General features: G+C 42.8%; 1 protein-coding gene across 1 annotated transcript in view; it reads left to right on the forward strand.

Moving 5' to 3' along the window:
• Positions 1–17,328, forward strand: part of LOC120879598 (microtubule-associated serine/threonine-protein kinase 4-like) — a 201,021-nt gene that overhangs the window by 157,299 nt on the left and 26,394 nt on the right. The gene's annotated exons all lie outside the window — the stretch shown is intronic.

Consider the following 17,328-nt stretch of genomic DNA (forward strand, 5'->3'; position numbering starts at 1 on the left):
TGTCTGTGCTGGATCCCCTTCTGCTGACTGCTGCACTGTGGGATGCAGAAATCCAAATGGAAGATGTTGTGTTTTTCTACTTTGACTTTCTCACCAAGCATCATCTCCCAGAAATAAAGTCCACAGTGTTTATATCCATGCCTGGCCCACAGCAGGCCTTCTGTAAATATTAGCTCCCTTCCTCTTTGCTTCTTTTGCGAGTCATTTGCCTATGTTGGTGAGGCTTCTATAGCTTGGTGACTTTGTTTTGGAAGTAATTTGAGGAGATTATGTGACACCGGGGATGGAGGAAGGAGCAGAGTTCAGTGAGCATCTGGTCCAAAAACAGAGAGTGGAGAAGGAAGCAGGCTCAGGGAAGCCTCTTCCATCAGTCCAAGTGGCCCGCACCTGCCACCAGGTACCCCAGGTACAACAGTCACAGAAAGCTGCAGGGCCGTAGCTGGGTGGCAGGGCTGGTGCTGCCTGCACGAAGATGGCATAGAGGAAGAGGATGGGTCTGACAACTAGCCGTGGGCTCAGTCTTTGTCGGTCACTAGTTCTGATGCCAGGGGCAAGTCACTTGAACACCCTAGACCTCACCTTCCTTATCTTTAAAATGGGGATGACAATAATACTATGTCAGAGGGTTGTTTTAAAGATTAAATGAGATCACTTGTCTGAAGCACTTAGGATGGTGCTTGGCACGCAGTGGGGCTGTGCCTAGTGAGAGAGGGAGGGATGGTGGACTGAGACTGGGGAAAGGGGGCATGGCCCAGACACCAGGATGCTGTTTCTCACGTGATGCTGTTTCACTCACTCTCACTTGCAGGCCCTCATACTTGCCTTTCCCTTGGCTTGGAAGCCTCTTCATCCTTCACTCCTCCTCCCTCCAGGTCTCTGCTCGAATGGGCCCCTGTCAGAGAGTTGGTCTCTAACCACCCGTATCCTGCTTCTGCGTCATAGCCCTAATTAGCGCCTGAAGAAAGGGGCTGGGTTTTGCCTGCGGCTCCCTCCACAGAGCCCAGACAGCACCCGGCACATAAGCGATGTTCAGTAAATTTACTGAAGAAATCAGTTCAGGCAAGGGGGCCAGATAGTAAATATTTTGGGCTTCATGAGCCATACGGTCTATGGGATGACTGCTCAGCCCTGCTGATGCGGGCAGAGTGGAAGGTATGTGAGCAAACGAGTGTGGCTGTGGTCCAGCACATTCTTATTTGGCGTGTGGGCTGCAGTTGACTGGTCTTGGCAATGTCAATGAATGGTGAAGGTCAGGAATGAACATTTAGTGGTTGTGGTGGTTTGAGCTTATGGGAATGGGGTATCTCAGCAGCAAGGGGTGGCTATAACCATGGCAGCAGTTGGGGGACAAAGAAAACCCATAGCCCTGATGGGGAGGCAGCCGGGTTTCTGGTAGCTGTGATGATGCAAGTCGATGGGGATCCATCCATTGTTGCTGTGTTGGTCTTATTTACGCAACTTTACTCAGTCCTTGGGGGCTGCTTTGAGAACTCAAGGGATTCCTGACAGTGTGTTATCTTCTGCCTGTTTTTACTATTCTGTGGCTTCTGGTGAATGCTTATTTTAGCAGAGTTATGAACCTGTACCCAAAGGCAAAGTCTTTTCCTGGCCTGATTTCAGATGGTTGCTGGGAACATCTTGACTTGCCCTTCACTCCTAAAACTTTGAGAAGAGTTTTCTTCCCAGAAGGTGTGGGCTGGTGGGGATGGGGGTTCAGAACAGAGGGCTCCTGTTTGGAGGCCAGACCCTTTTGTGGAGAATACATAAAAATATGGGGATCATGTACTTCACTAGCCAGACAAGTCCTGTGAGTGCAGCCTTGGAGATGAGAGCTCTGCTCTCACATTTGGTGAATGGGTTTTTCTTAAACCTTAAATAAACATTTAAATGGCAGAGAAATTCATTGTTTAAAATCCCTACAAAGGAGAAGAAATCTAATTTATCCTACTTTTAAGTTTTATACATGAGAACTCTAGATTTAGTGAAAAGAAGACTATATATGTAGAGTGGAGTGTTCTGTTCTCAGCCAACATCAAGCTCAGATTTGAAGCTTTCCCTAACTTAGTGTGTTTCTTGATTCCACTCTGGCACTAGTGGTAAAAGAACCCACCTGATCATGCAGAAAACATAAAGAGATGCAGGTTTGATCCCTGGGTCGGGAAGACCCCCTGGAGGAGGGCATGGCAACCCACTCCAGTATTCTTCCCTGGAGAATCTCATGGACACAGGAGCCTGGCAGGCTATGGTCCATAGGGTCACAAAGCATCAGACACAACTGAAGCAACTTAGCACTCATGTATATTCAACATAGAGCCTCTTCCACCAGCAAGTCTCTGGCAAAAAAGGAAAAATAAAGACCTGAGCATGAGAGCCAGAGCTGGACCAAATACTGACTGTTGAAATGTCCCCAAATGTGGGTCATCTCTTTCAGATGTTGGCAGATGTCAGTGTGTTCATGCTTTCTGAGGTAAGGACTGGTTCGCTCCGTACCTTGTCAGGAGTTTCCTTTGCATTCCTGTGTATTGGGTTGGTTTTGTTCTTTTGTGGAAGGGGAACAGAATTGTTTCTTCTTCTTGGCTAAAGTGAGTATATTTTTAATAATAGTTTTAGAGTTCTTATTTATAGATAATGGTTTGAAAAAGAATAGGATTGAACTCTCAATCCTCTTCAACTCTTCTTGCTGCTGTGTTGGTCTTATTTACACAACTCTACTTAGTCCTTGGGGGCTGCTTTGAGAACTCAAGGGATTCCTGACAGTGTGTTATCTTCTGCCTGTTTTTACTATTCTGTGGCTTCTGGTGAATGCTTATTTTAGCAGAGTTATGAACCTGTATCCAAAGGCAAAGTCTTTTCCTGGCCTGATTTCAGATGGTTGCTGGGAACATCTTGACTTGTCCTTCACTCCTGGAACTTTGAGAAGAGTTTTCTTCCCAGAAGGTGTGGGCTGGTGGGGATGGGGGTTCAGAACAGAGGGCTCCTGTATGAGGGCCAGACCCTTTTGTGGAGAATACATAAAAATATATGTGCTCCCAGGAATGGTTGGCCACCCTATCATACTTTTCAAGAATGTTACAATCGGTAATCGGAAGATCAGAGGGATCAAGTTACTCACGCACTTGTGACCCAATTGAATAGTAGACTATGGAGAAAAGTTAAGATGGATTCATGTTCTGAAAGTCTATCAAGCTATTCAGGGTTTGTCTTTCTCCTTTTTCTTGTTTTTCTTACTGCGTTTCCCACCCTCTCCCTCCCTCCTTTTATGTCTTTCCAAGTCATTTTCTCCTTCCCACGTTTCTCTGGCTCATATTCCCCTGGGGGCTCGTAGGTTAGGGCTCACCAGACTCTTGAGGGCTGGGAGTCCATGTGGTGGAAGATGACTTGGGAAGCAGCCCTGGGATGTTGTGACTGAACAAAGGAAAGCTGGGATGTTAGCACTATAACCTAAAGTTCTAGGTGTAGGTTGCTCAGTCATGTCCGACTCTTTGCAACCCTTTGGACTGTAGCCCCCAGGGTCCTCTGTCCGTGGAATTCTCCAGGCAAGAATACTGGAGTGGGTAGCCGTTCCCTTCTACAGGGGATCTTCCCAACCCAAGCATCGAACCCACGTCTCCTGTATTGCAGGCAGATTCTTTACTGTCTGAGCCACCAGGGAAGCCCAAAGCAAGCCTTAAAACTTGGGTGTGGCTTCTAGTGGAGGTCAGGCAGATGTGTGGCAGTGGGCAGACAGGCACTGAAACCCCACACCATGTTGGGATCTGGTCCTTAGCAGGCTGCCTTTCAGACACAAGAGTCAGTTGGTACCAGATCCTGGACACAAGGCCTGACCTTGAGTTCTGGGGGCTCAGGCCAGGGATTCTGGTAACTAAGGAGCAGAGACTCAGCCTGGGGATCCAGGGTAGACTGCTGGGCAGACTCTGGTCAGAGAGAGACCGAGTGGTAAGAAAGATTTTGTGCTGAGCAAGGGAAATACTCATTGAAGGTCTCATAATCTATTTATTTAGAATTATGGACTATATTCATTTATACATATTTAATAGATTTAATATATTTGTTTCTTTATTATGTGGTAATTTTGCTAAGGCTTCCCTGGTGGCTCAGACGGTAAAAAACCTGCCTGCAATGCAATGCAAAGTTCGATCCCTGGGTTGGGAAGATCCCCTGGAGGGGGGCATTGCAACCCATTTCAGAATTCTTGTCTGGAGAATTCCATGGACAGAGGAGCCTGGCAGGCTACCTACAGTTCATGAGGTCACAAAGAGTCAGACACGACTGAGCAACTAACACTGTCATACTTTTCAATTTTGCTGAGAGAGAAGGTTTTTAGGCTCTGTGGTAGGGGTGGACACAACCAGAGTGAAAGTGTGAGGTCATGTCAGAGGGGGTGGGTAGGGTAGGAGCTGGGGAAGGGGCATGGCAACAGGGCATTAATGTCCCTGAACAGCTCTTGTCAGACTATTCTCCTCTTCCCGTCTCCCTCGCCTTTCTTCCTCAGTCATTTCCTTCTCTTTCTTCTCCATTCCCTTCATATTCTCTGTTACGCTTTCCCTCTTAAAGAAGAAATGAAGCTGATAAAAGTAGTTTGTGTGGGCTGGCTCTGACTCCCAGAGCACTCCTTTGAGTTCTCTATTGGCCAATTTCTCAGTGACTGTTTTTCCTGTCCTTCTAAAATATTTCCATTTTAACCAGGTGAGGCCCCTAAGCTGCTAAGAACGTGTGACTCATACTTCTCAGGAATGCTTTTCCAAACAGTGTTTGTTTACCTCTTGGGTCAGGGTTCAGTTCGCTACTGCTACCCACAGCCGACTTGCTCAAACAGCCCTTTTTCCCTCTTAATGTAAAATCATGAAATGAATATTAATTTATATGTTTTTCCAATTAAAGAGCACATTATTTTTACAAGAAGGGCAGGTTTCAGTTTTTCCCTAGACACTTGTGGAAAGTTTATTTTTAGGTTCAATAGATGTTACTGATCAGAAGTTCTAGTGCTTGATTATTTTCTTTTATGATTCTGTCAAAATGAACCAGGCTAAGAGGAAACGGAAGGGTTCAGAAACATATGAGTGCTGTCTCTTGCTAGGAACTTGATATTTCATCCTCTGTCACCCTCTTCTCTTGCCCTCAATCTTTCCTAGCATCCGGGTCTTTTCCAGTGAGTCAGCTCTTTACATCAGGTGGCCAAAGTACTGGAACTTCAGCTTCAGCATCAGTCTTTCCAGTGAATATCCAGGACTGATTTCCTTTAGGATTGACTGGTTTGATCTCCTTGCAGTCAAAGGGACTCTCAAGAGTCTTCTCCAACACCGCAGTTCAAAAGCATCGGTTCTTTGGCACTCAGCTTTCTTCACAGTCCAACGCTCACATCCATACATGACCACTGGAAAAACTGTAGCTTTGACTAGATGGACCTTTGTCAGCATAGTGATGGTTTAGCTGCCAGTTTTCCTCCTCCATTGGTTTTCATTTACTTGAAAAAAACACCTTGTCTTTCAGTGCTTATTTTGTATTTAAAAAAACTTTTTGTTTTATGTTGGAGTCTAGCCAATTAACAATGTTGTGATAGTTTCAGGTGAACAGTGAAAGGACTCAGCCATACATAAACATGGATCCACTCTCCCCAGACTCCCCTCCTATCCAGGCTGCCACATAACAGTGGGCAGAGTTCCGTGAGCCATACAGTATTTCCTTATTGGTCATCCATTTTAACTATAGCAGTGTGTACATGACCCTCCCAAACTCCCTAACCACCCTTTCCCCACATCCTCACATTTTTACATGTTCTTTCTCTTTCCATCTCTGGAGCAGCAAGCAAATCCTTCCTCCTGCCATAGCACAAAATAGTCCTGCTCTGTCTTAAACCCTGTAGACTCAGGTATTTCCCTTATATAATGTTTATCTCAGCAGCTTCTCAACAAAGAGAGATTTCTCTCATAAGTTCTTCTTAGACCACCTTGCTTAGAAAACAGATTTTTTTCTGTACTCCATTAAAGACAAGTTTGAAAAGCCCAAGCTAGAAGGAAAGTTACCAATGTTGTCAATCCTGAAGGAAATCAGTCCTGAATATTCATTAGAGGGACTGAGGCTGAAGCTGAAACTCTAATACTTTGGCCACCTGAGGCGAAGAGCTAACTCATTGGAAAAGACGCTGATGCTGGGAAAGATTGAAGGTGGGAGGAGAAGGGGGCGACAGACGATGAGATGGTTGGATGTCGTCACCCACTGACTTGATGGACATGAGTTTGAGTAAGCTCTGGGAGTTGGTGATGGACAGGGAAGCCTGGCATGCTACAGTCCATGGGGTCCCAAAGAGTCAGACACAACTGAGCAACTGAACTGAACACACCATGCCGTGCTGCTTTCTGCACTGGCTTCAGGGTCCCTGAGAAGATCCTAGTCTCTGTGAGTAAATGCTAGTCAACCCCTTCCTGAATTTTAGGCATTAAGTGATGTCAGCATGGCTCAGCCAAAACAGTAAGGACTGGAAATTAATTAGATGCTGGACCACAACTCTGCTCAAGGTTATTGTAGTCCCTCACACCTAACTCTGTTGTTACCTTTGCCATGCCATTTCATGACTTTATGTGTATCTCCTGCACTGTGATAGAAGTGCCCTCAGGAAGATGCCTATGTTCATTCTGTTTTCCATCCTCAGCCCTTAGCACCATGTCAAGTTGTTAAAACAGCCATTGGCTGATAAAGCCTGTATGGACAAAACCCATAGAAAATCACACAAGTCAATTATAATGGAGTGATGGATACCAGTGGGATTGCAGGAGTAGGTAAGGGAGAAAGGTGTGAAAGATAAGAAATAGATGATAGGCCTAGAAATCTGCGTTCTGGGCTGAATGCATGCACCAGCTATCTCTGCAAAGCTTGGTGGTTGACTTGGCTGGACTTCTGAAAAGCTAGGAATTAGACTACAGGTGATTTTATTTTGTAATTCTGTAATTTTGACTTGAGGATTTCGGCTAAGAAACCCTAGAAACTGCTTCTGTAGATGGCCAGTTAGGACTGAACTAGGTCATTCACTGATTGACACCGGGGTGTAAGACTCCATTTTCTCTGGGGCGCTTTCCCAGACCAGGGATGGAAGAAGAAATGAAAGTTAACTTTCTGGAGCTCCACGTGCTCCATGGCCATGACCCCTCTTAAGGAGGCTGTTTGAAAGAGTGGAAGCAACATGGGCTTTGGAGTTAGGAATCTTGAGCTTGACTCCTTTTGTACCTGCTGAGCTGATAACTTTGCAGGCGTTACTCTTTCCCAATGTGTTTGCCCATTGGTAAAGTGAGAATAATACTACTACCTGCTTGGGAGTCTACTATTTTTACCAGATGGAAAGTGGGCACAGAATGTCAAGTTTTGTGGCATTGTGGGGACTTTCCCCTCTGACTTTAAATGCAGAGACAATGACTGGTGAGGAGAATATTCTCTGCCTCCTTTGTTAACCGTGGTCAGAATCTTTAGTTATATTGCTGATGGGGACATGATGGTCCCAGGGGAATTTAATGTCTTCAGATACGTAAACAACTTCAGGCCTAGATCAGATCCCTAACTAAAGGTCAAGGACTCACTCTGAATATTAAAGAGACAGAAAAATAGGTGATGTGTATGCAAAGTCAAATCAGTTATAGTCCTTGTACTTCTCTAGTGTTGTCGTTTCTAAGTGCTATGTTTCAAAAAACTGTAATATAACATTAACTCTGTTTTTTCATCTGTAGACAGTTGAATTTATTGCTTCATGTTCAGATCACAATTAAGTGCCTGCTGTGTGGTGCTTTGTCCTTGGGACTGATGATATTGCTGGCGGTGTGTGTGTGTGTGTGTGTGTGTGTGTGTGTGTAGGGGGCAGGGGGATGTTCATAAGCAAAGGAATTAACTTTCTTGAAGTTGAGTTGACAGACAACAGTGAGATTGTGGTATCAAAGTGCTAATTTACATATTTCTCTCGGGAGGGAAGAAAGAAAATCAATTCTCTTAAGAGATGAAACCTAGCGGTGCAGCTCTGTTTAGGTGAGTGCCATTGTAGTTTGATCTACTAATGTGTGTGAGGATGTTTCTGAAACACGTTTATATTGCTAATTGAAGTTTGTGATTCAAAGAATTAATTACAAAACTGAAGATAGAAAATGATATTGGTATCTAGTACATCTTTCAGTTTAAATATGTTCTATTGAAGTAGCTTTCAAAACATGCATGTTCATTGAGAAAGTGAAATGCAATGAATAGCTAAATAGGTTGGGTAAATCCATACAGCTCAGGAAATGGTTTGCTTAACAAATTTTGTTGACATGAACAATTCTTGGTAAGATTCTCTCTATGCTCTCTGTTTTTTGCCTGCTGCCTTCTTGTTCTCAGAAGGTTTTAAGATGACCTACAGTAACATATAACTCAGCAAGATGAATAACTTAAAAATAGGTGAAGACAGACAAAAGCAAGTGTAGAGCAGAGTGTCTTACCAGTGGTATTATGGATGTTTTATGCTGAAATAACTCTGTTGTTGGGGGTTGTCCTGTGCATTTCAGAGTGTTTAGCAGCATCCCTGGTCTCTAGCCAGTAGATCCCAGCACATGCCCTGACCTCTTTATGTTGAACAAACTGAAAATGGTTCCAGACAGACATTGCCAAATGTCTCCCAGGCGGCCAGATTACCATGACTTGAGACCACTGGTGTAGAGAGTGTCTTAGTTTGAACCACTGTAACAAAATACCATAGACTGGGTACCTTAAAAGCAGAGTTTATTTCTCATAGTTCTGGAGGGTGAGAAGTCCAGGATGGAGCCACTGGCAGATGAGATCACAGCCACAGTCTGATGACAGCCTGTTTCCTAATTCACAGTCACACCTCCTCTAGCTGTGTTGTCACATGGTGGAAGGGGCAAGGGAGCACTATGGGATTTCCCATTTGTGACAGCTCTGCCCTCATGAGCTAATCACATCCCAGAGGTCCTACCTCCAAATACAATCACTTTGAGGGGTTAGGGGTCGACATTCGAATTTGCAGTGGGGACACAAGCATTCAGTCCAGCAGAGGGTAAGGTGAAATCCAGTGCGGTTATGCAGCAGCCAGATCCATGGCGTCTTGATAGAAACTGGACAGCCACAGTCGCTGATGATAGACTGCCAGCTTTACCCTGTGCTTTCTAGTGGCTGAATTAGAGGAACATGGTTCGTTTTATGGTTCGTGGGCTTCCTAGGATAAAATAAGACCATAGCCCAGCAGAAGCAGAATGGTTTCCAGTGCAGAGAACTGACAGCATTTTCTCCTGGGATCTGTCTCTCCAACTGGAATGAAGCTCCTAGCAGGCAGGGATTTTCCCCTTTTCTGTCCACTTCTTGTGCCCAGAGGAATATCTGGTACACAGCTGCTTAATATTTTCATAGCAATGAGTCTTGACAAGGAGGATACTGTTCAATATAGGCTGTTATGTTTATAGAACAAAGTGGCAGGATTTACAGAGGGCTGTTTCTTACAATATTATTAAAGGGAAGCATGCATTCTGGGTGGCACAATCCAAAATGAATGCCAGCAAATTCAGTTCAGTGGGCCCCAGAAAAATGTGGTCCAAGATTGTAGCTCTCTCAGTGTCTAACTCAATCTGTAGTGAGAATTTGGGATGCTGGGGGAAGGGAGGTTGTATATCATTACTTAGCGCTTACATGTGCCAAGCACTGTGTGAAGTCCTTTGCATCCATCCGCCCTCTGCATCCTAACTACCTCTGAGGTCCACAAGGTCCACTCTTCAGAGAGGAGTTAAGTAGCATGCCAGTGGATTCTGTGCCTGAGAATTCAGTTTTGGAGTAGGCTTCTCTCTTCACACATGCTGAGAACCTCATGATCAAGACCTGGGAGTTGTGCTCTAGGGCCCAGCATGAAAATTACAGCTTGAAATGATTTTTATTTATTTATCTAGTTATTTCTTTTTTGGCCTGAAATAATTTTAAAGCAGTTCATTCAAACCAAGTTCTCATTTGAGTCATAAAGAAAAAAGAAAAGGCAACTCAGTAAAACTGTAATTAGTTTAATTTCCTTGCAAACCATTTATGTTGAAGCGCACATGCAGAGATGTTTCCGAATGAAGTGACTTCCTACACGGGGATGTTAATAACCAGCACAGCTAAATTGTTTTAAGGGCATATATGAATTCTTTTAAACTTCATAACCACCTCAGGAGATAGGTAGTAGTCTTATTAACATTTTATAGATGAGGAAACAAGCGTAGTAATAGTTAAATGTCCTAAATAGGATAGCAAGTATTAGCATTCCTAGACACGGAGGAATTAGTATGAAAACAATAATGACTGTCAGCTATAGAACCTTATCAAATTTTAAAATGTTGTTTATAGGCTTTTGTTTAAATGTAAATAAAACCCAATTTAGCAATAAAGTCATTTCAGGTTTCTAGTTTGATTCCTTTCTGGATGGAAGCAACAGAGCAATTAATTAAGATTACAAGCATAGCCTATGCAGTGGTACAATTATTCATTTATTTTCATATCTATGGTTTCCTAGAATATTTAAAATCAAGAAACAAAATAAGTGAAGTGTCTTCATAACCCCATGTTATTAGTCACTCTTTCTTTACTGTGAGATCCATCCATCATGTATGCAGTTGACATTGGTGATCCCTTTGAACTAATGAACTTTGGCCTCAGGACACATTCATTCTGGATGGGTCTTTAAAATACAGGTCCCACATCTTGAGAATCAATGAGGAATTACCAAAAGGGGGAATTGATAGACACATGTGATATGCTAATTAGGATAGAGTTAACAGGTCTACTAATTCATTATTAGGAATTACCTTCAGAGGTAGCAGTGCTCAAAAATTAGCATATTAGTTTGTATTTAGAAAAGATTCTTTTCAAGATGCCATTTGCTCAAACCTGAGGGTCTTTTTCATGCATATAGTGTTCAACTTTGTCAAAATTCAAAATGTTAGAGACTCCTTTTAGTATTTTCACATTGAGTAACATTTAATATTCAAAGCTGATTCTGTTTTTTTTCCAGTAATTGAAACCCTTTATTGTGTATGTTTTTGTTGTTGTTGTTTAAACCAAATAACAGAGATTTGCAATTTGTTCCTTCAACCAATATTGACAAGATGCCTTTTACGTAGAACAATGGTTAAAAAGAGGACAAAAGAGTAGTATATAATTTCATGTAACTTACTTTCGAGTGGGAGAAGAAGAATAATAAATATGAGAGATCTAGCATGCCATGTGGCATTAGATGCTATGGAGGAAAAATTGAAAAGGGAAAAAGGTGGTGGGCATGCCCTTTTGTAACCAAGCAAGATTCTATGGGAATTTCCTGGCTCAGAACCCTATGGGGCCCTCTTGGGACAGACATCTCCCCTATATTCTCTGCTTTAGCTCCTCTCTGAAGTACCTGTATAGTATGCTCAGTTGCTTTTGTTGTGTCCGACTCTTTTTGTGACCCTATGGACTGTAGTGTGCCGATTCCTCTGTCCATGAGGTTTTCTAGGCAAGAATACTGGAATGGGTTGCCATTTCCTTCTCCAGGGGATCTTCCTGACCCAGGGGTTGAACTCACATCTCTTGCATTGCAGGTGGACTCTTTACCACTGAGCCACCAGGGAAGCCCCACCTAGATAGTAGTATCCAGTGTATATTCCTGAGTTTTTCTGCAGGAAATGGAAGAAATTCTTGCTTAATGATCATGAGCACCTTGCCCCCAACCTTCTGCTGCCTAAGGATTGATCATCATCAACCAATCAGAGACTTGTGTATGGGCTGATAATAAACCCTGGGATGCCCCTCCCTCATCTTCTCTTTGAAAATGCTTTGCTGAAACCCTTCAGTGAGTTTGGGTTTTTTGAACACAAGCCACCCATTCTCCTTGATTGGCCCTGCAATAAACCTCTCTCTGCTCCAAACTCTGATGTTTCAATTTGTTTGACTTCACCATACGTGGGGCATTCAAATTTGCATTCAGTACCACACTTACATAGGGCAATTAGAAAACCTTCCCTCTGCCAAAAAAAAAAAAAAAAGAGTAACCTTTGAATAGAGACCTGGAGAATGTGGGGGAGCATGGTAGCTAGTGTCTGCAGTGCATCCCAGATATAGAAAGTGATAGAGGTAAAGGTCATGAATGGAAAGATGCCTGGGGCTTTTCAGGTCCAGCAACAGACAGAAGTGGAGTGAGTGGAGGAGTCGGAGCTGGGATCAGAGTGATAAGGGTAGAGGTGGCAGGACCTTGCAGGTCATTGTCAAGACATAGGATTTTGTTCTGGGTAGAGGGGAAGTCCGGGGAGGACTCCAAGAAGAGGATCTGGAGCATCTGGCTTATGTTTTACAAGGGTCACTGGCTGCTGTGCTGAGGGTAGGATAGAAGCAGAGCCATTTATTGGGAGGCTGTCACAAGAGAGATCTGAAAGGCAGAGATGGGAGTGGCAGGAGTAGAAACGGTGATGTGATTGGGTTCTGGATATATTTCAGAGGTTGAGCTAGGGGATTTGCTCATTGGCTCTGGAGTAAGAAAGAGAAGTTTAGAGCAAGTGTAAGGTTTGTGACTTAAGCTAGACAAAAGGAGTTGCCATTTCCTGAAGTTGGAAAAATCTCTTTAGTTTCCAAATAATGATGGCTATGTGAACATGTGTAAATGAGAGAACCCATATGTTTGGGCAGAAAAGTGTCAGGAGATGAGTTTGGAGAAAATTGTCAATTAAGAAGGCTGCAAGTTCAATGTTTATCAAAAGTTGTAACATGCCTTTTGAAAAAGAAATGGATGAAAACTATGGTATAGAGCCGTAGAAGAATAAATCCATGGTTTATGTTTGGAGGTGATGGTGATGGCAGAGACACCAAACAAAGTGGTAAGACTGAATCTTATAAATAATTTGCCTTTAATTCATCTTTACCAATGGCAGTAACCATAGTGTAACTGTGGTGGACTCTTGTGTTTTACCCAGCCTAATACTTGTAAAACAGCAAGCAATGGATAGAGATGATCAATAAAAAAAAAAACCGATGTGGATTTCTGGTGATTAGTGCTTCTACAGGACTGGTAATTTTGGAAACTTTACCCCAAGTCTGTATCAGACTTATAGTAGTTGTGTATTTGTTCTCTAAAACACTTACATGTGTCCCATGATAAACTATTAGCAAAATTATTACTGAAATGCAAATCAAAACTACAAGTATCTATCACCTCATACCAGTCAGAATGGCCATCATCAAAAAGACTACAAATAATATAAGTACTGGAGAAGGTGTGGAAAAAAAGGCTTCCTACACTGCTGGTGGAATGTACATTAGTGCAGCTACTATGGGAAACAGTATGGACAGCTACTATGGGAAACAGTATGGAAACAGTTTTTTTGTTAAAAAAACAAAACAGTTATATGATCCAGCAATCCTACTCTTTGGCATATAGACAGAAAAGAAAAATACTCTTAAATTGAAAAGATACATGTACCCCAGTGTTCATGGCAGCACTGTTTACAGAAGCCAGAACATCGAAGCAACCCAAGGGTCCCTTGACAGATGAATGGAACCTGTTCCTGGAGAGTGCGTTTCCATCCAGGATACTTTGTGGCTAGCAGTGTGTTAGGTGAGTATGCGACAAGAGAAAAGGGGCTGGCTTTCTTGGAGTCTGCTGACTACTTGGAGAGGGAAAATAGAAATGTTTGGAGCAAGTGTGACAAGTACAGGCTTAGATGTCCTTGAACATGAGTGAAAGTTGAAAAGACACCCTCTGTTTTCAGTTGAATTCCTGGTAGTATGGAGACTTTGGGAGTTTGGAAAACATTAAACTGAAATCATTCAGAGGGCAATGTCCAGAGTGATATGTTGAGTGTCTGCCATAAGCTCCAGGGTCTGATGAATTGTCTTTAAAGGGATCGTAAGTGTTTGAATCAGGACAAAAATGAAAAATATATTGCAAGGCTGTAGTGGGCCGTTTTGAGAAGCTTTGACTAATTGTAGAAAGAAAAGTAGAGCCACAGACAGCACAGCAAGTTTGGAAAAATGATGTCTTTAGAGAGAGCCCTGCTGGGAGTGTGATTTGAGGTGAGGAAGCAAATGGGATCCTGGAATATGGCAAAATGTTTATAGGTTTTTCTGCTTCTACTGTGTTGGAAACATTTGTGGTGCTCACTGTTCACTACCTCAATTTTGCCAGATTTAAAAAATAATACCCTCCTCTTGGGGTTTTGATTCTGATGAAAAACTTGGGCTTATGGACTAATAGCTTATGATTCTATACGTGATGAAATGGATTTTATTTGCCCACACTTTCTCCTTGATTTCCTTCTCTTTCTTCTACATTTGTTTCATGCCTTTTATGGCTTTGTTGGAAACATGTAAGGAAATCACATAATTCCTCCTTAGGAATTATCTTTTCTCCTCTGCTACTTTTTCACCCTCTGTTAATTGGCGATATAACAGTCTTCCCCAGAGAAATTAATTATAATTCCACAAGCTGAAAAATTTTACTTCAGGTGAAAAATAAGTAGCAGAAGTTGATGAACCTTAAACAATAAATATGTGTATTTTATGCAGCTGCCACTAGTAATTAAGAAAAAATGACAAAATGGGAAGAACCCTAACTTCCTTGGTTATTCTGAGGGGTTACTGGTGCATTTACACAAATAGTAGGGATTATGGAGCATTTCGTTGAATGTCTATGACACATTGCCACCTTGTGGCTGCAAGCTTTGCTTTCAGTGTAAAAGCAGATTTTTTAATATTAAGTCTACATGATATTTTGTCTTATTCCTAGCATTTAAACTTGCCTTAGAAAAGGAAAGACTCACAACATAAGAATACATACAATACAAGTCAAGAGAATTTAAGAGAATGCCTCTTCTGTTCTTAGAAGAGGCAGGCTGAAGTACTGAGGGGTAGAAATTCACTAGAACAAACTCTGCTGTGGGATTGGTGCATGAAAGAGAAAGGGAGAGAGAGAGGGAGAACAAGGTCAGCAATTCACCACTTGTCAAGGGAATATGGTGTTCATTGTATTAAACTTTTTTGTTGTTATAGATTTGCTTAAATTTCCCCAAAATATTGGCAGAAAAAAAGAAAAAAAACAACTGGGAGAGGCCTATAAACAGAGCTAAGAAGGAGGCAGAATCAACCTCTGCAGTGCGTAATGGACTGATTGCATTTGGAACCCAGACTGGGTTCTGCATTTTCTAGCAGCTGACGTGTTACTGTCCAAGGTGCCCTTGCTACATTTCATCATCCATAAGGTTTAAGGGCAAAGTCGTGTCTAAGACTAGACAGAAATTGGATTGTCGTTGGAGGCCCTTCTAAGTAGGACACCGATGAAATGAACAGCAAAATAACGAGTATTTCCAGAAATACAGTCTGTGGTTCCTTTTCCCTGCTGGTCAGGGCAGATCCTGGAGTGGATGCACCACTAGTTTGAGGACCTCTCACTGAACTACTAGGTAACAATGAAATGTACCAAAATACTGACTGGCAGTGAAGTGCTTGAAATCCAGTTGTTCTGTGTTATCAGTGAGTACAGCTGAGTTTGGGGGAGAGTTGACATCATGTAATAGTTGAGCGAGCGTAATCTATGGTTGGATGGCATCACTGACTCAGTTGACATGAGTTGAGTAAACTTCGGGAGTTGGCGATGGACAGGGAGGCCTGGCATGCTGCAGTCCATGGGGTCTCAAAGAGTTGGACCCGACTGGGTAACTGAACTGAACTGAATCTACTTCATCTCAACCAGCTTGAGAGGAGTAACTCATAGGCAAGGTCAGTTTTCTTTTTTGCCATGGTTTTGAATATGCTACATTGCAGTCAGACACATAGATGACTTCATCCCTGATTTATTTTTCCTATGAATACATCCATGAGAGTCTTAATCTGAAAAACTCTGACAGGTATAAACCGATGACCTTCTTTCTACCCAAGAAAACAAGACATATCTTAGTGAGTTCAGTTCAGTTCAGTTGCTCAGTCATGTCCAACTCTTTGCGACCCCAAGGACTACAGCACACCAGGCTTCCCTGTCCATCACCAACTCTCGGAGCCTGCTCAAACTCATGTCCATCAAGTCAGCGATGCCATGCAACCATCTCATTGTCTGTTGGCCCCTTCTCCTGCCTTCATTCTTTCCCAGCATCAGGATCTTTTCTAGTGAGTCAGTTCTTCGCATCAGGTGGCCAAAGTATTGGAGTTTCAGCTTCAGCATCAGTCCTTCCAATGAATATTCAGGACTGATTTCCTTTAGGATAGACTGGTTGGATCTCCTTTCAGTCCCAGGGACTCTCAAGAGTCTTCTCCAACACCATAATTAAAAAGCATCCATTCTTCAGCGCTCAGCTTTCTTTATTGTCCAGCTCTCACATCCATACATGACTACTGCAAAAACCATAGCCTTGACTAGACGGACCTTTGTTGGCAAAGTAATGTCTCTGCTTTTTAATATGCTGTCTAGGTTGATTATAGCTTTCCTTCCAAGGAGCAAGCATCTTTTAATTTCATAATCGTGGCCCCACAAGAGACTGACCCAGACTTGCCTGTGAGTGTCCAGGAGTCTCCAGCAGATGCGTGGGTTGGCGGTGGCCTGCTGCAGGGTCCCATGCATGGTGTGCGACAGTGCATGCATGGGACCTTTTGCAGGAGGTCACCATTATCTTCATCACCTCCACCATAGTTTGGCCTCAGGCCAAACAACAGGGAGGAGATATAGCCCTGCCCATCAACAGAAAATTGGATTAAAGATTGACTGAGCATGGCCCCGCCCCTCAGAACAAGATCCAGTTTCCCCCTCAGCCAGTCTCTCCCATCAGGAAGCTTCCATAAGCCTCTTACCCTTCCCCATTTTCATGAAGAGGCCCTTAGAATGCCTGGCTTTGAGCAATGCTCCCCAACTCTTTCTTGTTTTTAAATTTCTGTGAAGTTGACTCCTTTCTGTGGTGGTTGGAGTATCCGTGAATATTTTTTTATAATTCATGTTCATTTTTAATACCTCGCTGAGAATATGGGACTCAGGAATATTTAGTGCTCAGGAATACTTTTGTCTTTAATAACTATCCAGACACATATACAGGCATGTGTACTTACTTGGAGGAAACCATTTAAAAACATAAGGCACTATTCAAGTATGAAAGGTTTTCTTGTGAAAGCGGGACAGATCTTGAAATAAGTTTCATGACGCAAGGGATTCTTTTGTAGAAAGCTGTCTTTTGAAGTGACTTTGGTTTCTCTGACTCTTATGACAGGTTTTCTTTTAAGAAGCTATAAAGTGATCTAGGGATGTATTGATTTCTGCTAAGGGCTGTGGTGCTTAGAAATTTCCCTTCCCTACATATATTTGTGAGCACCAAAAGCTTGTGAATTTTTTTT

Source organism: Oryx dammah, unplaced genomic scaffold (genome assembly GCF_014754425.2).
Source record: "Oryx dammah isolate SB20612 unplaced genomic scaffold, SCBI_Odam_1.1 HiC_scaffold_20, whole genome shotgun sequence".
In the NCBI taxonomy this organism is placed as follows: domain Eukaryota; kingdom Metazoa; phylum Chordata; class Mammalia; order Artiodactyla; family Bovidae; genus Oryx; species Oryx dammah.